Source organism: Acomys minous, assembly GCF_964271855.1.
Source record: "Acomys minous genome assembly, chromosome: 12".
Classification (NCBI taxonomy): domain Eukaryota; kingdom Metazoa; phylum Chordata; class Mammalia; order Rodentia; family Muridae; genus Acomys; species Acomys minous.
In genome coordinates this window covers 38,831,747-38,846,675 of record NC_140493.1, presented here as the reverse complement: position 1 = coordinate 38,846,675, position 14,929 = coordinate 38,831,747, and the positions used below count along the sequence as shown (strand labels likewise).

Sequence of the window (14,929 nt, the reverse complement as noted above, 5' to 3'; positions counted from 1 at the left end):
CAACTCTGCAGCTTTTGGCTTACTGGGATTCATTCTGTCTCTGTCTAGGTCAAGGAGAGAGTAGAGTGCTCCTGGGGAGTATCTGTCACAGACACTAGCGGAGGTAGAGAGGCAGGGCTCTAGAGATAAGAGATGAAAATTTAGAATCCCAGTTCTGACCATATTCTTATGTGTAGCCACATAGGTACACATGCTGGCCCATTCCCTAAACCCCTATAATGGCTCCCAAAGTATGTCTAGACCAACCCTTCGCTCCATGCTTCCTTACGGGCTGGATTTGCCATGTTTCTGTCCACATGTCCCAAAGCCCTGGGAACAAACTGACCCGAGTAAGCCACCTGACTCTCCTACCTTCCCTCTGTGTCCCCGAGAGAGCCAGGGCTGCAGCTCTTTGAGTTTTGTTTCCCTGTCTTTGCGGTAGGATCATACATAGCTCTCCGTTTACCCCTCCTACTCAGATTGAGTGGCAGGATAAAGGGTAAGTGCCCAGCCCAGTGTCTGGCACACAGTAGCTACTGCCATTCTTCAGATGAATTGATTTGTGGGCTTGTGGTAGGTGAGCGGGGAACCTCTGCATTTGTTCAGTTTCACTAGCCAGAGCTGGGAAGGCCATGGGGGTACAGCTGGCCCACTGAGGAGTGTTTTTGTTTTTTTTTAAAAAATCATTCTGCAGGGGCTGGAGAGATGGCTCAGTGGTTAAGAGCGCTCTCTGCTCTTCCAGAGGTCCTGAGTTCAATTCCCAGCCACCACGTGGTGGCTCACAACCATCTATAATGTAATCTGATACCCTCTTCTGCAGATAAAGCACTCGTACGCAATAAATAAAACAAATAAATCTTTAAAAAAAAATCATTCTGCAATACCGTCTTGAAATTATCACCTGTATGTGGCTCATGCACGCATGCATGCTGCCTGCTTTTTAACTTAGATGTTTTAAGTCCTCCTCCCCTTTCTGCAGAGGTTTTAGAGCACAGAAGCCACAGCTGCAGGCATCCAAGCAGACCAAAGAGAACCGGTGCTCAGGGTCTTCTGCTCATAACTCAGCAGCCAGGCCAGGCCATGCTGTCCACAGCCTCTCTCCTTCACAAGTAGGCCCCTAGGCCCCAACAGGAGGGATCCTGATCCAAAGAGGAGCTAACTCTATTTGGCCACACTAGTGTCCCAGGGATACAAAGGTCAATTCTCCATATCGAATGGCAAATGTTTTCCCCGGAAGTTTTACTGGTTCCCTCTATAAGATAAGTGAAACATAGTGTAACGTAAGATAAGTGTAACTCTTCCATGCCACACTAAGCCTGTGCGCCCCAAAGGCGGCTGACACACCTCTTGCTTTGAAGTCAACACTCGGGCCACATTCCTTACAATCGAACTTACAATCAATACTACACAGGTTTCACTCACTGCAGATTGCATTCTGTGTAAAGGCTATTGCTATGAAACACTGTGTGACTAGACTTAATCTCCAGGAACATTCTTGTATTAGGAAGTGGAGCGCCGGGTGTGGGGGTGTGGGGGGGGGAGAAAGAAGAGTTATAAGTTGAGGTTTTTTAGTAGGTAAACTATCCACCCAGGGGCACAGGAAGCCTGACTCTGGCCCTGTCCTTTATTTCTTGGGGGGAAATTTGGGATAATACCAATGCAGTAGATGTAGTATTGTTAAGATTGTTTTGCTCCTTGTGTGGGGGGATGCCTCTCTCTCTCTCTCTCTCTCTCTCTCTCTCTCTCTCTCTCTCTCTCTCTCTCTCTCTCACATACACACACACACACACACACACACACACACATCATTGCCAATCAACCTCTCTTAAATCCATGACTACAAGCACAGAACAGGAAACAGCTTGTAGGAGGATGTTCTTAATATCACAACCTGTTCAACGTAGGGTGAGGGCTTTTTTTTTTTACAGAAAGGCTGGGGAGGGGAAAACAGGACCACATATCTTTATCTTACTCCTTTTTCTTTTCTCTTTTGGCTCAGAAGAAAACTACTTTTCCACTTACACACAATGCCCGCCTAGGTGTCTACCAAAGGGCGTGTTAACAGCAATGTGGTCCTCATCGATGCTCTGCTGGGGTGTGGTCCGGGGTTCCACAAAGGACACGCCCACAATTGACAGCAGGCTCTCATCAGGACTTCTATTGCTGTGGCCACTCAGATTTGCCACAGAATGAATGTCCCATGCTCTGGGACGAGGAGAGCCCAATGTGAACTGGGGACAGGCAGGGTCCCTGGCAGACGATTAACAATGAGTGTGTTAATTACGAGAACGCAAGCCATTCCCTGGAGGTGGCTGTAGTGACCATGACAGTGGTGGGGACTGGATTGCTGAGTCCAGTAGCGTGTCAGGTGCAATGTATAAACTTCTTAAGCTTTGCAGTAATCCATACGGCGGCTACAACTGGTTCTGATTTAAACAAAACCAAGTGAAACAAACCCCTGGGTGCAGAGAAGCAGGTGTCTGTGCTCAAGCTATAGAGTTAGTGCAAAAGGACTGAAGAGAGCACAGTTCTTGCTGGAGGAGTCCTGGGTGCTGAAGGTGGTACGTCTTTGAGGCCCACCCCTGCCATCTTCTTGATTTAAAGCAAGTCTGGTGAGGGCCAAGGCCAAGGCAATTCTACTGGTGAGAGGCAGAACTGAGGCTAACACCCAGGAATCCCAGAGGCCAGGAAGAAGACAATACATGCGGTTTCTTAACTGTTAAAGTCTCCTGTCCAACTGCCTCTGTCCCATGAAGTGAAACACTGTGCTAAGAGAGCGACTTACCTCTGGGGACAGCTGAAGTGCCTCAACATAATTTTGGATTCCTGGTTTTGGGGAGCGACGTGTGTGTGTGTGTGTGTGTGTGTGTGTGTGTGTGTGTGTGTGTCGGCCAGAGAGCAATGTCGGGCGTTGACCTCAGTCACTCTCCTTTTTGTTTTTTTGAGGCACAGTCTCTCACTGAACCCGGGGCTCACTGACTCAGGTAGACTGCCTGGCCAGGGAGTTCTACTCACTCCCCTATCTGTGTCTTCAGTACGGGGTTTAATTTTAGGTTCTTATTGGCAGGATCTAAAGGCTATCTATCTCTCCTTCCTCCTTACCGCTTTATTATACTCTGTCATCTTTTTTCCACTGAGACAACACTGGCCCCCATCTGAAAAGTTCCTTGGTCTCATTCTCTCTCAAGTGAGAAGCAAGGGGATTTGTAGGTACCCGGTGCATTGCTGCAATCTTTGTCTTACCTTCCTTAAATACATCATAGACCCCACCGAGAAGCCTGCCACGGCTCCTGGCACCTACAGAGTACAGGCTACCCACCTCTCCAGTGAGTGAAGTCCGACTTCATCTCCGGTACAACTTTCCCTGGACCCCTTTCTCCAATTCTTAGGATGCAGACAGCTTCCAGGACACCTCCCCCCCCCAATACCTTTCGACCGCTTCCCATGTGAGAATTCAGGCACTCCACATGCTATAATTCAGCAGCTATTCACCCCTTCTGCCTTGTAAGCAGAACCCCATCACGTTCACAGCAGTAATGTATCTGAGCCAAAACACTTGATCTCCTCACCACACAGCATAGCTCTCTGGTTGAGGCCCGGAGACACCACACTCTCCTTCTTAAACCTCATACCTAAGACCCACAGGCTAAGGGTGGCAGAACGAAAAGGCACAGTTTGGGTTCCTAATGATACAGTTGAGGCAGCATCCCATCCCCACAAAAACTGTCCCAGCCGTATAAGTCACGTGGCCTTCAGAATGTCTGTTTCTCGCAGCTGAATCAATGCCATCCTATGCAATCTCACAGTGTTCTTTCCTGGTCAAGGGTCAGCTTAGATGCCATCCCCTCCAGGAGATTCCCCCATGAGCCCCCTCAGAGCAGCACAATCCCACCCTCCCTGTGCGTTAACAATGGTTGCTCTCCTTATAGCACTTACTTAATTCTGCTTGGTTGGGCCTAATGAGCACTCCTACTGTCTGTTCAAACTCCTAGAGGGTAGGGGGTCTTTATCCCACCAGCATCTCCATTAGCGTGGAATAAAGCTTTGTTCCGAGCAGAGGGGGATCTGGCCCCCCAGCATCCCCACAATGGCTGCTGCAGTGCAGTGCAGTGCCGCAGTGGGAGTAAGCATGCTGTGGGCGCTGCCACCTGCCTCATGAGCTTGTTTGGTTTAGGACAAGTGCGTTGACCTCTCTGGGCCAGAGTGTCTTCATCTTTAGAGAATGAGAGCCTCGATGTCTCCTGGTTCTCACAAAGACAAAATAGTCTAATCATAAGTTCTTAGGGTAGTGCCTGGCGTATAAACCTGTATAATGATGGGGGGCTCTTGGTAGTATCCGGGATGTTATCGTTGTTGAATGATTAAATACATCAACACCGAGTTTCCAAACAAAGGAATAAACCAATGAAATCCAGATGAATCCCAGGGCAGTAGCCATAGCTCTCAGTCCTGCCTATACTTGACCCTTTGGTTTGTCGCTGTAATGACCTCCTTGCATCAGAGATGAACGCTATGAAGCCAAACTGGCCTCCGACACAGACCCTCTAAACATATTGCATCCTGTGGGGTTGGCCGAGCTTTCTTTACCTCTTGGGGCCTCAGTTTCCTCAACCAGAATCTGAAGACAGTGATAATAGTTGGCTTGTGGGGTAGTGGTGAGGTTTGCAGGATAAAGCGTGCTTACCATTCAGCAGGCCTAGATACTGTACCAGCAAGTGCTAGCAACACTTAACCAAACACCAACATGACTCCCCACCACCACCACCCCCAACCCCGAGTCTTGTTAAAGGCACAGTGTCCTCATAACCACCAAGGCCTGATGCCTTGGGATGTGGTCATGATTGGGCAAGTCAAGATCCTCTGTTTTCAACTTGAGAATCCAATGTTGTCAGTGTTTCCCTCCGCCCCCTGCCCCGCCCCTCTGATGAGTCACTGATTTATCCTAAACCTTTGACCTCCTGAATTTTCCTCATAACTACATTATCTGCTAAGGTAGATCCTTAGCTGACATCAAACCCTGCAAGAAAGTAAGGTACAAGCTCATAGACCAAAGCTCATAGACCAATGATAGTGTTAACAGTAACAATTATTTCCACAGTAAACAGTAACAATATTTCCACACCACAACAGGCCTGATTATGGTCAGGGACACATTTTAATCTTATTCTTAGATTTTTTTCCCCTGGTCTTAAAAGAACATGTGTAAACAGCTTTGTGTAACTTTCACTTTAAACTTAAACCTTTGTGTTGGTCCCACTGAACCACTTGACGGCCCCATTAGTCTACTTTTACTATCAAACAGGCCATTTAACAAGATATTTATTCCACTTGGCCGTCATCCAAATGCTTTTTGACATTACTGCCCTGGGCCTGAACTGCTTAAACTGGAGGGCCTCAGAAACAGAAAATCACCTTTTGACTTAAGATTCCATGAGTGTTCAGACTCTCACCCTCTTCACTTCCGCTGCATTAATTTCTGCTCGACTCTACAGCAGCCAGCACGAGAGAGCAGAGCGAGCGTGTGTTTTAAGAGGCTTGTTGAGGGAAGCCCAAGCCGCTTAGGGGTCACGGGGGAGGAATTTCTGTCTCCCAAGTCCTGGTTCAATACAGGGCTGGCCTCAGATCTGAGGAGCAGCTCACTTCCAGAAAGGGATTTTCAGAGAGCAGCAAACGGAGTACTCTGGGCTCTAAAGGACAGAGATGCCTGGGGCCCCAGCTGAGCGGTGACTCTGAAGAGGGGAGGGGTGCTCCTTCCTCCTCCCCGCCCCCAACAAAAGGCCATCACTGAACAGTGGAGCGCAGAGACCCCACTGGCTTTGAAGCCAATCAATCAGGTGGAAGCCGGGGCAAATCACGACTTGGCTACCGCGACCGGTCTCCCCCACCCACCCTGTTTGATAAGCCCTCATCATCCTCCACCGCCACCACTGGAGCTCAACACAGCTAAGCAGGCCAAAAGGGACGTTCCTGTGATGCTCCTGCTTTCCAACTTTCCGAGCTCCTCGGTCTTCGCAGCCTCCTGCAAAGCTGGTAGGGAAAGGGCAAGTTTGCAAAGCCCAGGATCCCAAGTCCTGGGACAAGCCACAAAGACGCTCCAACGCCAGCAATGATTAACCTCTTGTGGAGCAGACTGGAAAAAAACGCCACGGCCACTCAGGCGGGAGACCTGGGCTCGGGCTAGTGTCCGGGCGGGCTAGGAACTTCAGGGTCCCCCGGGGCCGCGCGCCCCCCGCATCCCCCTCCCCGCGCACCTGAGCGGGGCGTGGGCACAGCGCCGCGCTCAGGCCCTGCCCGCAGGTCGCTCCTCCGCCGCCCGCACCGCTCGCCGGCCGCCTGCAGCCACCGGGAGCGACGCGAGGAGAGGCAGCCTCAACACGGCGTCATGCTTCCTGCCACCACATTACGGCGAATCGTCACCGGGAGAGGAGAGCCGAGGGGAGAGCGGGGGAGGGAGGGGAGCAGCCACACGCAGCCCCCCCAGGCTGCCAAAAAGCGCGGAGACGGGGCCACGTCCCGGTGGAGTCCCCGCGGGACCTGCCCCGCTCGCACAAAGCGCCGCAGTTTGGCCAAGAAGGCAGGGAGCCGGCCACAAAATAAATAAATAAAAAACAGAGTCGGGTCTACGTAACGCCCTGTCGAAAGCGGACGCCATATTTTTTTGTGGCTTATGTCGACATAGGGAAACGTAGACATGTTTTTCCTCCTCCTCCTCGGTCTGGCTTCCATTTATCCAAACTTGTAATCAAAACTATTTCATAAAAAAAAAAAATCTCCGTCTCCTCCCGTTCCCGTAACTGCTGATTTCCTCCCACTCTCAAAAAATAAAAAATAAAAAGCCTGCACACCCCCTCCTGCGCACCCCCATCCCTAACCCGACCAAGTCCCATTAACAACACATTTTCGGGAGCCGCGGCGGCGATGGGAAAGTTGGGCTGGAGTGGCGGGTGCCCAACGTGTCGGGCTCCGGGCTGGCGGTGCCCGCTCGGGTGCTCCGCGCCGGGGCGAAGTTTCTTACCTGCGCCGGGGCTGAGAACGCGGGGACCCGGGCTGGGAACGCGGAGACGAGGCACGGGCGTTCCAAAATGGAACTCTGCTGGCTCCCCCCACCCACTCCCCACTCCCCACCCGGCGCCCGACTCGGGCTCCGTGGGAAAGAGGTGGTGGTGGGGAAAGCCAGCCTGGCAGACAGACAGACAGGCAGAAAAAGCCCCCGTACGGAGAACGGTTGGCTGAAATTTTTAAAAGAAAAAAAGAAAAGAAAAAGAAAAAGAAAAAGAAAAAAAAAAAGGAAAAAAGAAAAAAAAGGGGGAAAATGCCTCGATCAGTGGGGAATCTACGCCAAAACCCACATGATCTGTAACGTCAGCATGCGTATTTGCATACGATACCACCACCGGAGCTGCCACCCGGCTCGGGTTCCGCAGAAAGTTACAAAGTGAAATTCAGGCCCCTCTACAGACGCAGGCAAAATGTCATTTTAGGAGGGAGCTGCTGGTGGGGGGAGACTGCCCCTAAAGGCTCAGATGAGTGGACAAACAGGGGGTGGGGGGCAGAAAATGAACTTAAAAGTCTGTGTCCAGTAACGGACTCGATGGAATTTTTGCGGGAAGAGGTGGGGGAGGCGCAAGCGAGATCATTGAATATTGAGTAGGACCCGGCGCGCGGCCGCGGCCAAACCCTCACAGTGCAATACCCATTTTCTTTATGAAAAGTTCAAGGTGTCACTGGTGAGCTCAACAAACTGTTGATCCTCACCACGTGGAGTGGCGGGCCGTGGGACCGCAGGGCGCTAGGACTTGTCGGGCTCAAACAGCACCCGGGACTTCGCATCCTCTTGCAATGTGTGGGTTAGACGCGGGTGGGGTCGTCACACGTCCTGGGCTCTTGCCTGCATTTTCACTCCTCTGCCGGCTCAAGAAAATAATAACAAAATTTAAAACTTTTTTTTTCCTCTTTTGTTTTTAAAGCGAGATGCATTTTACTCCCGGAATAGCAATGAGAGGGCTTCGGTGTAGGGCGGGGAAGAAGACGCCCCCACTTACATAACCACTTGAAGCCAGATCACTTTTGTTGGGGATTTCCGCTAGCGCCTGGGTTCAGTCTGGTTAAAGATCTTCAAACTTTTTCCCTCCAAGCCCATAAACAAACAGACACCCGGGGAGCTGAGTTAAACTTGTCTGGCTCGAGTTCGCAGCGATTCTCAGATTCAAAGAAATGCACACGCCTGCAGCGCGCACGCTGGAGTCCCTCGGAAGTGACACGGGTCACTTTCCGAGCTGGGACAGCCTCGTTCCCGGCGGGAGGGGTCTCCAAACGCGGCCTCGTCCTACGCTTCAGAGCACCCTCGAGTGGTGTGTGTGTGTGTGTGTGTGTGTGTGTGTGTGTGTGTGTGTGTGTGTGTGTGGTGTTTGCCCTTCCTCTGCAGCCTTGGGAACCGTGAACTAGCGCCCCGGCTTCGGTGCCCTGGCGACCGCGCAAGGTTAATAAAATGCTCTAAGGAAGCATCCTAGGGACGTCGAAGGACCTAGCAACTTGCCTGAGCAGCACATTCCTACCCTCAAGGACCCTGTGTTCTTTTTCGCAGGGCTGGCGCTTCGGAATTTGTTGGATGTGAGCGCGCTGGAGCCCACTGTAGGCGAGGTGGCCGAACTCTGGAACGAAGACTTGACGCTGGGAGTTACTCAAGAAAACAGAGGGCATTGGGGCTTTGAGACTGCGGAGTCGCCTCCCATCCTGAGGATTAGCAGGCGCGTCGCGACCGAGCTTTCCTGCCAGCTCTGCTCCGGGGAATTAGAACGAACTCTAGCGGCCGCTTGCAACTCCGCTCCGGGAGTCAGGGCAGCAACAGGTGGCGGTGTGCCGCGGATGGCGATGACCCAGTCTAGAGTGGAAGACTGGCTTTGGGGGCTGACGGGTGGCGGTGGCTCTGGGGAATCTCTATTGGCATGTTTCTTTCGTAAAGTGGAAAGAAGGAAGTAGTTTAAAAAAAAAAGATCTCCCATCTCTCTGGTAACTTTTGTTTCTTCGTTAGTTTTTTTCTATTTGAGATTAAGTCAACACACATATAAAACTTTCTTACTGGCCTGTCAGCTCTGGTTGGGTTATTGCTGACTGGGGATGGGGGAGTTGCCCCACCGCTGGATAAAAAGCTCATGAACCGGGATCCTGGTTGCTTACTGGCTTTATTCCTGCCTTCTCTCTAGGGAGACAAAAATCTCCTGGTCCTTAACAGGATTCCACTCAGAGCTTTGTTGGTGATTGTAGGTCCGGATCATGTACTGTCTTTTTCAGACCTATCTGATACCTATGATCCAAGAGCCTTGTCAACTTTCATCCAAGACCAGAATTTGGGGACGTTGTATGAGCTGGGTGGTTTTGATCAACTTGACACAAATTAGGGTCACCTAGGAAGAGGGAGCCCCAATTGGAGAATTACCCACAACAGATTGGCCTGTGGGTGTACCTGGGGTGGGTGGGCATTTTCTTGATTAATGTGGGAGGTCCCAGCCCACTGTGTAAGTGTCACTCCAGCTCAGGTGGTCCTGCGTTGTATAAGGAAGCAAGCTGAGCAAGCCAGCAAGCAGCTTCCTTTACGGCCTGCGCTACAATGTCAGCTTCCTGTGTCCTCGCTTCTGCCTTGCCTTCCATTGATGACCAACTATAGCCTATAAGCTAAGTAGATCCTTTCATCCCTCAATTTGCTTTTGGCCATGGCCTTTACCACCTCAACAAGAACAGTAACTAGGACATACTAAATAAAGGTGTGCCCAAATAGTGAAAGGACAAATAAACAAGCAATAAAATCACCACCAGCCCCACACTTTTACACCACTTATCTCGTTATGCCCTTCCAGGTCATTCTACCAACACCCCCAGCCCTTTAAAATTAGGTATACTTCGCAGGCTGTTTCCATGGTAATTGCCCAAACCTCAAGGAAGCGATTCCTATTTTGAGGCTCCACTTCCTCTTGATGAGCAATTACTTCGGAAGTATCTCTATGAGCGAGGCTTCCACTGCCACCTGCTTCCGGCTGGGTAACAGGTTGTATGTAGCGTGGCAAAGGCCAGGGTGAAGGAAGCCGGCGATGCCAGAGGATCTATATCTTCCTGGTGCAAATCTCACAAACACGGGAGGGGGTGAGGGCTTCTGTACTGTAAAGTCTTTAAATGGTTAAAGACGTAACAGGCATTGGAGTCTCACTGTTAAAAAAAAAAACAAAGCAAAACAGCAAAACGAGGTTGGAGGGATGGCTTAGCAGTGAGGAGTACACAAAGGATGGAATTTCCTTCTTAGCACCCACATGGAGCAGTTCACAACTGTCTGGGACTATGCCTGAAACTACTCTAGGAGATCTGTTCCCCTCGCTTGGTTTGCACACACACATACGCACACAAACACACACACATACACATGCACACACACTATATATATATATGTATATACATATATATATATTATATTTTGATCATAGCCTTCCCTTGTCATAACCTCCATTACCTGCTGGCTCCCTTCCCAGACCCTAACAGTCTACATTTGTACTCTCCTCTCTTCTTACATTTTATTTATTATTTATTTATTTACTAATTATGCATTTAATGTTTATGTGCTCCAGTGCATTTGCCATGGATCTTGTGTAGTTAGGTGGCAAGTGTCTTTATCTACTGAGTCATCTTGCCATCCCCACCTTCTACTTTCATACCCTTAAAAAAAAATCTAGGGCTGGGCATGTTGGCACACACCTTTAATCTCAGCACTTGGGAGCCAGAGGCAGGCGGGTCTCTGTGAGTTTGAGGACAACTTGGTCAACAAAGTGAGTTCAGGGCAGCCAGGGCTATTACATAGAGAAACACTGTCTTGAAAAACAACAACAGCAATATATAGATTCTATATATGAGAAAACATGCACTATTTGTCTTTCTATGCCACCTCATTTCTCTTAATATGATGTTTCCCATGCCTGCTTATTTTCCCTGCAAAATTAAAACTAACCCCCTCACCCCAAAATAAGAACAATATTTGTCAGACATGCTTTCTGTCAGGCAGCACAAAGTGATGTCACAACATGTCATGGAATCTGCTGTGTACCTGTGAGAGAAAAAGAGTCAAAAGGGCAAGCAAAATCCCATTCTCTTACTAAAATAACTTTAACTTGGAGGATCTCAAGGGAGGGCCTGGGGGGGGCGCCTCCAAGGTCTCTGGCCCACATTTCAGAAGCTCTGCTCATGCTGTGGTTATATGCCCGCCACACAGACGAACAGGCTCAGAGATCTGTAGTGACTTCCACAGGCAAGTGGAAGAAACTGGGCTCCCTGAGTCCCTTAGAGTCCAGAGCCAGAATTCTTAACCCTACCTAAGGCCATGTCAGCAGGAACAGCCTCTGTGCTCCTCAGGACTACTTACCTTAACAGCAAACAGGATGCAGTCAGTAGGTGCTAGGCATTGCACCAGGCTTTCATGAGCATCCTCTTACCAAATCCTTAGAGTCCGTGGAAGGCAAGCACAATATCCCGACGATATTGATGACAAAAGGTTAAGGATCACAGAGGCTAAGAAATGTTTACAAGTGCCTGGAGAGATGGCCCAGTGGTTAAGGACACTGGCTGTTCTTCCAGAGGCTCCAGATTAGATTTCCACAACCTACATGACAGTTCCAGGGACTCGATGCCCTCTTCTGGTCTCTGCAGGCACCAGGCACACACACACTGTGCACAGACACACAGGTGGGGGGTGGAGGGGAAGTGTATACACATAAAATAAAAATAAATTAATCTTTGGAAGGAAAGAAATTCCTCCCAAGGTCACACAGCAGTTCCAGCCAGTATTAGACCCTGAATTCCAACCTTTGTCTTGTGGCTTCAGAGGCAAGAATGAGAGACCTAAGTGAGGGAAGAATGATGCTGCCTCTAAGGTGAACCAGGCTGGCCTCGAACTCACAGCGATCCACCTGCCTGTGCCTCCCGAATGCTGGGATTAAGGGTGTGTGCCACCATGCTGGGCTCACTCTATAGTTTGCTGAGAGGAATCCCATGATGCTCGTGGGCGAGAGCTCACTTGCTTCCAACTTGATAACACAAGTCTGATTTAGCAGCAACTTGAAGTTGCCTAGAGTGTACAACCAACTGAACATTTAGGAAGTGGAGAACATCAGAGGATTATCCTGTGTTTGACTATCCTGGCTGGCTTGGGCCTAGAATCAACCTTAGAAGGCAGGCTGAGTTACCATGCTCATCTTCACAGGGAAGGATGCTGAAGGCGTGTAAAGATAACGGTGGTAATTAGTTCAAACTCACAGACTAAGTTCAGAACTATGACTCAAATACAAACTTTTATTTAAAAATTGTTATTATTTTTATTATGTGTGTGTGTGTGTGTGTGTACCTCCTACACTGCTTTTGAGGAAGGTCCTTTCTTGTTTCTGCTGTCACACAACACTCCAAACTAGCTGACCTGAGAGTTTCTGGCTTGCCTCCCATTTTATTTTAATTAATTAATTAATTTTTTGCCTCCCATTTTAAACACCCATGCCACCATAACCAGCAGTTTATATGGGTTATAAGTGAATGAATGAATGAATGAATGAATGAAGTGAATCGGTGCTATTCAAGAGTATACAGCTTCTGGGGCTGCTGACGTAGCTCAGCGGAAGGGTGCTTGCCACACGTGGTGAGGCTGTGGGTTTGACCCCCAGAGCAAAACCCACATCAACTATACATCTCCTGCTTACCCGAAATGGACCCACAGAGGGTCTCGCTTCCCAGGGAAAGGCTGCTGCTCCTCAGCTGTGGGGGCCGCGCGAGTCTGGTGAGGGGATGTACAGGGAGACGGTGCTCACCAGGATGCCCTGCAGGAGAACAACAGCTCCGGATTAGTCCTGGGGCACTTGTCTCGGTCTTGCTAACACGCTCACTTTATAGGTGCAGGCACTAGGGTTCCTGGTGAGGATGCCAAGTCTAGACCCCAAGCCTCCCAACTTCGGTCTGGTGTTCACACCCCTACAGATTTGCTTGCACACAGAACCTGCAGAAACAGAAACAGAACTGCGGTTCTGTGTTCGGCGGATATGCAAAGGAGCTGAGACAGATCAGCATGGCTGAGTGCTGTGAGGAGAAGGCTTGTGGGAGCAAACGCACCTGCTCCAAGCCATGATGGAGGCAGATGGGCCTGCAACTCTGCCTTGGAAGTGGGGAAGCGATGCCTGCTGGCTCCTTTAAGAGTTTCCCGAGTCTTCCACCTCTTTCCTTTTACAAGGACTTAAGTACAAGCCATGACATGCTGATGTAGCATTGATCAGTCATAATGAGTGGGATTTTGAATTGTAGCTCCATTGCTCACCTGTCTGACCTTTAGGCTCCTTAGCTATGAATAGTAAGCGGGGACAACGGGAAACACTCAACTCCCAGGAATGTTGAGATAATTGATGTAAATTATTGAGCCTTCATGCTCCACCTACTGTGAGGGATCAGAAAATAGAGCCTACTACTCTCACTTCTCATATAAAAGTTAATATATATTCATTGGTGAAATTTAGAAAAATCTCATTCAGTTTTTTTTGTCGAAGGAATAACACATTACATAAATATACAGAATAAAGGCAACAAATAAGCAAAATCTATTCATGGCATTTAAATTATTAAGAGCATAATTTGCTTCCACATAGTATGTCATTCATATAATATATAAAAAGTAAACAAATTAGATAAATAATAGATAGAAATCAACCAATTGTGCCACCCAGTAGAAGGCAGTGTAAACATGTCCCAAATATGCCTCTTCAGGTTTAAAAAAATGATTTGTTTTATCTGCATTATTTTTGTTCTGTGCATAGGTGTTTTGCCCGCATATATTCTGTGTGAGGGTGTCACATCACCTTGTGTCTGTCTGACCACCTGAAGCTGGAATTGAAGATAGTTGTAAGCTGCCACGTGGGTGCTGGGATTTGAACTGGGGTCCTGTAGGAGGGATTAAGTGCTCTTAACCACTGAGCCATATCTCCAGACCCTATTATTAAGTTTTTTTTTTTTTTTAAAAAGTGTCTACTTTGTTTCTCACAGTGTTTTCCATTTTGCAGATGCAGAGTTTAAACTTTTTGATCGAGAGATAATATATTAATATGTAATGTAGTAGCCCTCCCTTGTTTCCATGGGTTGTAAATTCCAAGTTCGATCCCCTCTGAATGCCTGGAACAAATTCAATGCACACTACACTGTGTTTTTCCACACCCACTTACCACCACCCCTCTGCTCTCTCACACAAGGTTGGTGAAAGGATAGGAAGAAATGCTGTCTGAGCTGATAATTGAATGTGTGATGAGGGGAACATGTAGGCGCTTCAAGAATATTTCAAGTAGCTGCCAGGTTAAAAATTTATCCACAATGAATATATTTCCTATATAGTAACTGGGCTCGTCACTAAAAATTCATATGCTGTCTTTTTGGTGAAGGAGTTTTGCTCTGTTGGGGTACAGGGTGGCTTCAAATTCACTATGAAACCCAGGGCTGGATCCGAACTCACCATCTTCCTGCTGAAACTGTCCCACTTCCGTTTTGCAGATGTGTGCCATGCTGATTTTAGTGGTGTCGTAAGATTGTTTATTGCAAGGTTAAACAACAGCATTGCACTAGTCACAACAAGTTACTGTATGTTTCAGTAACAAATAGCTCTTAGGGAAGCAGGGGCTGTCCCTGTCAGGGACTCTCTTGCCTGCACATTGATCACTTCCCTCTGTTGGGATGTCTTACCATGCTGCAGAGGAAGAGGATGCACGCAGTCCTGATTAGACTTGATAGACTGGGGTCAGTTGGTGGGGAAGAAGGGCTCCCTCTCTCGGAGGACTAGGGGAGGGGACGATGTAAAGTGAATAAGTTAATAAAATATTGTTTCCCATCCTAATTGTAGCCCCCTCCCTAGTCGCCTCCTGGTCCCACTCTCCCTCCTCAACCCTTTCCTCCT

The 14,929-nt window shown here is 48.8% G+C and overlaps 1 protein-coding gene across 2 annotated transcripts in view; it reads right to left on the bottom strand.

Moving 5' to 3' along the window:
* Positions 1-7,670, bottom strand: part of ZHX2 (zinc fingers and homeoboxes 2) — a 148,242-nt gene extending 140,572 nt beyond the window's left edge. The window contains exon 1 of one of the 2 annotated variants that reach the window (XM_084750997.1): positions 6,995-7,670. The gene's annotated coding sequence lies outside the window, so the exon portion shown is untranslated. Of the gene's footprint in view, positions 1-6,230; positions 6,883-6,994 lie in introns of those variants that run through there. The other variant, XM_084750998.1, reaches the window with a different exon arrangement.
* Positions 7,671-14,929: the final 7,259 nt, after the last annotated feature.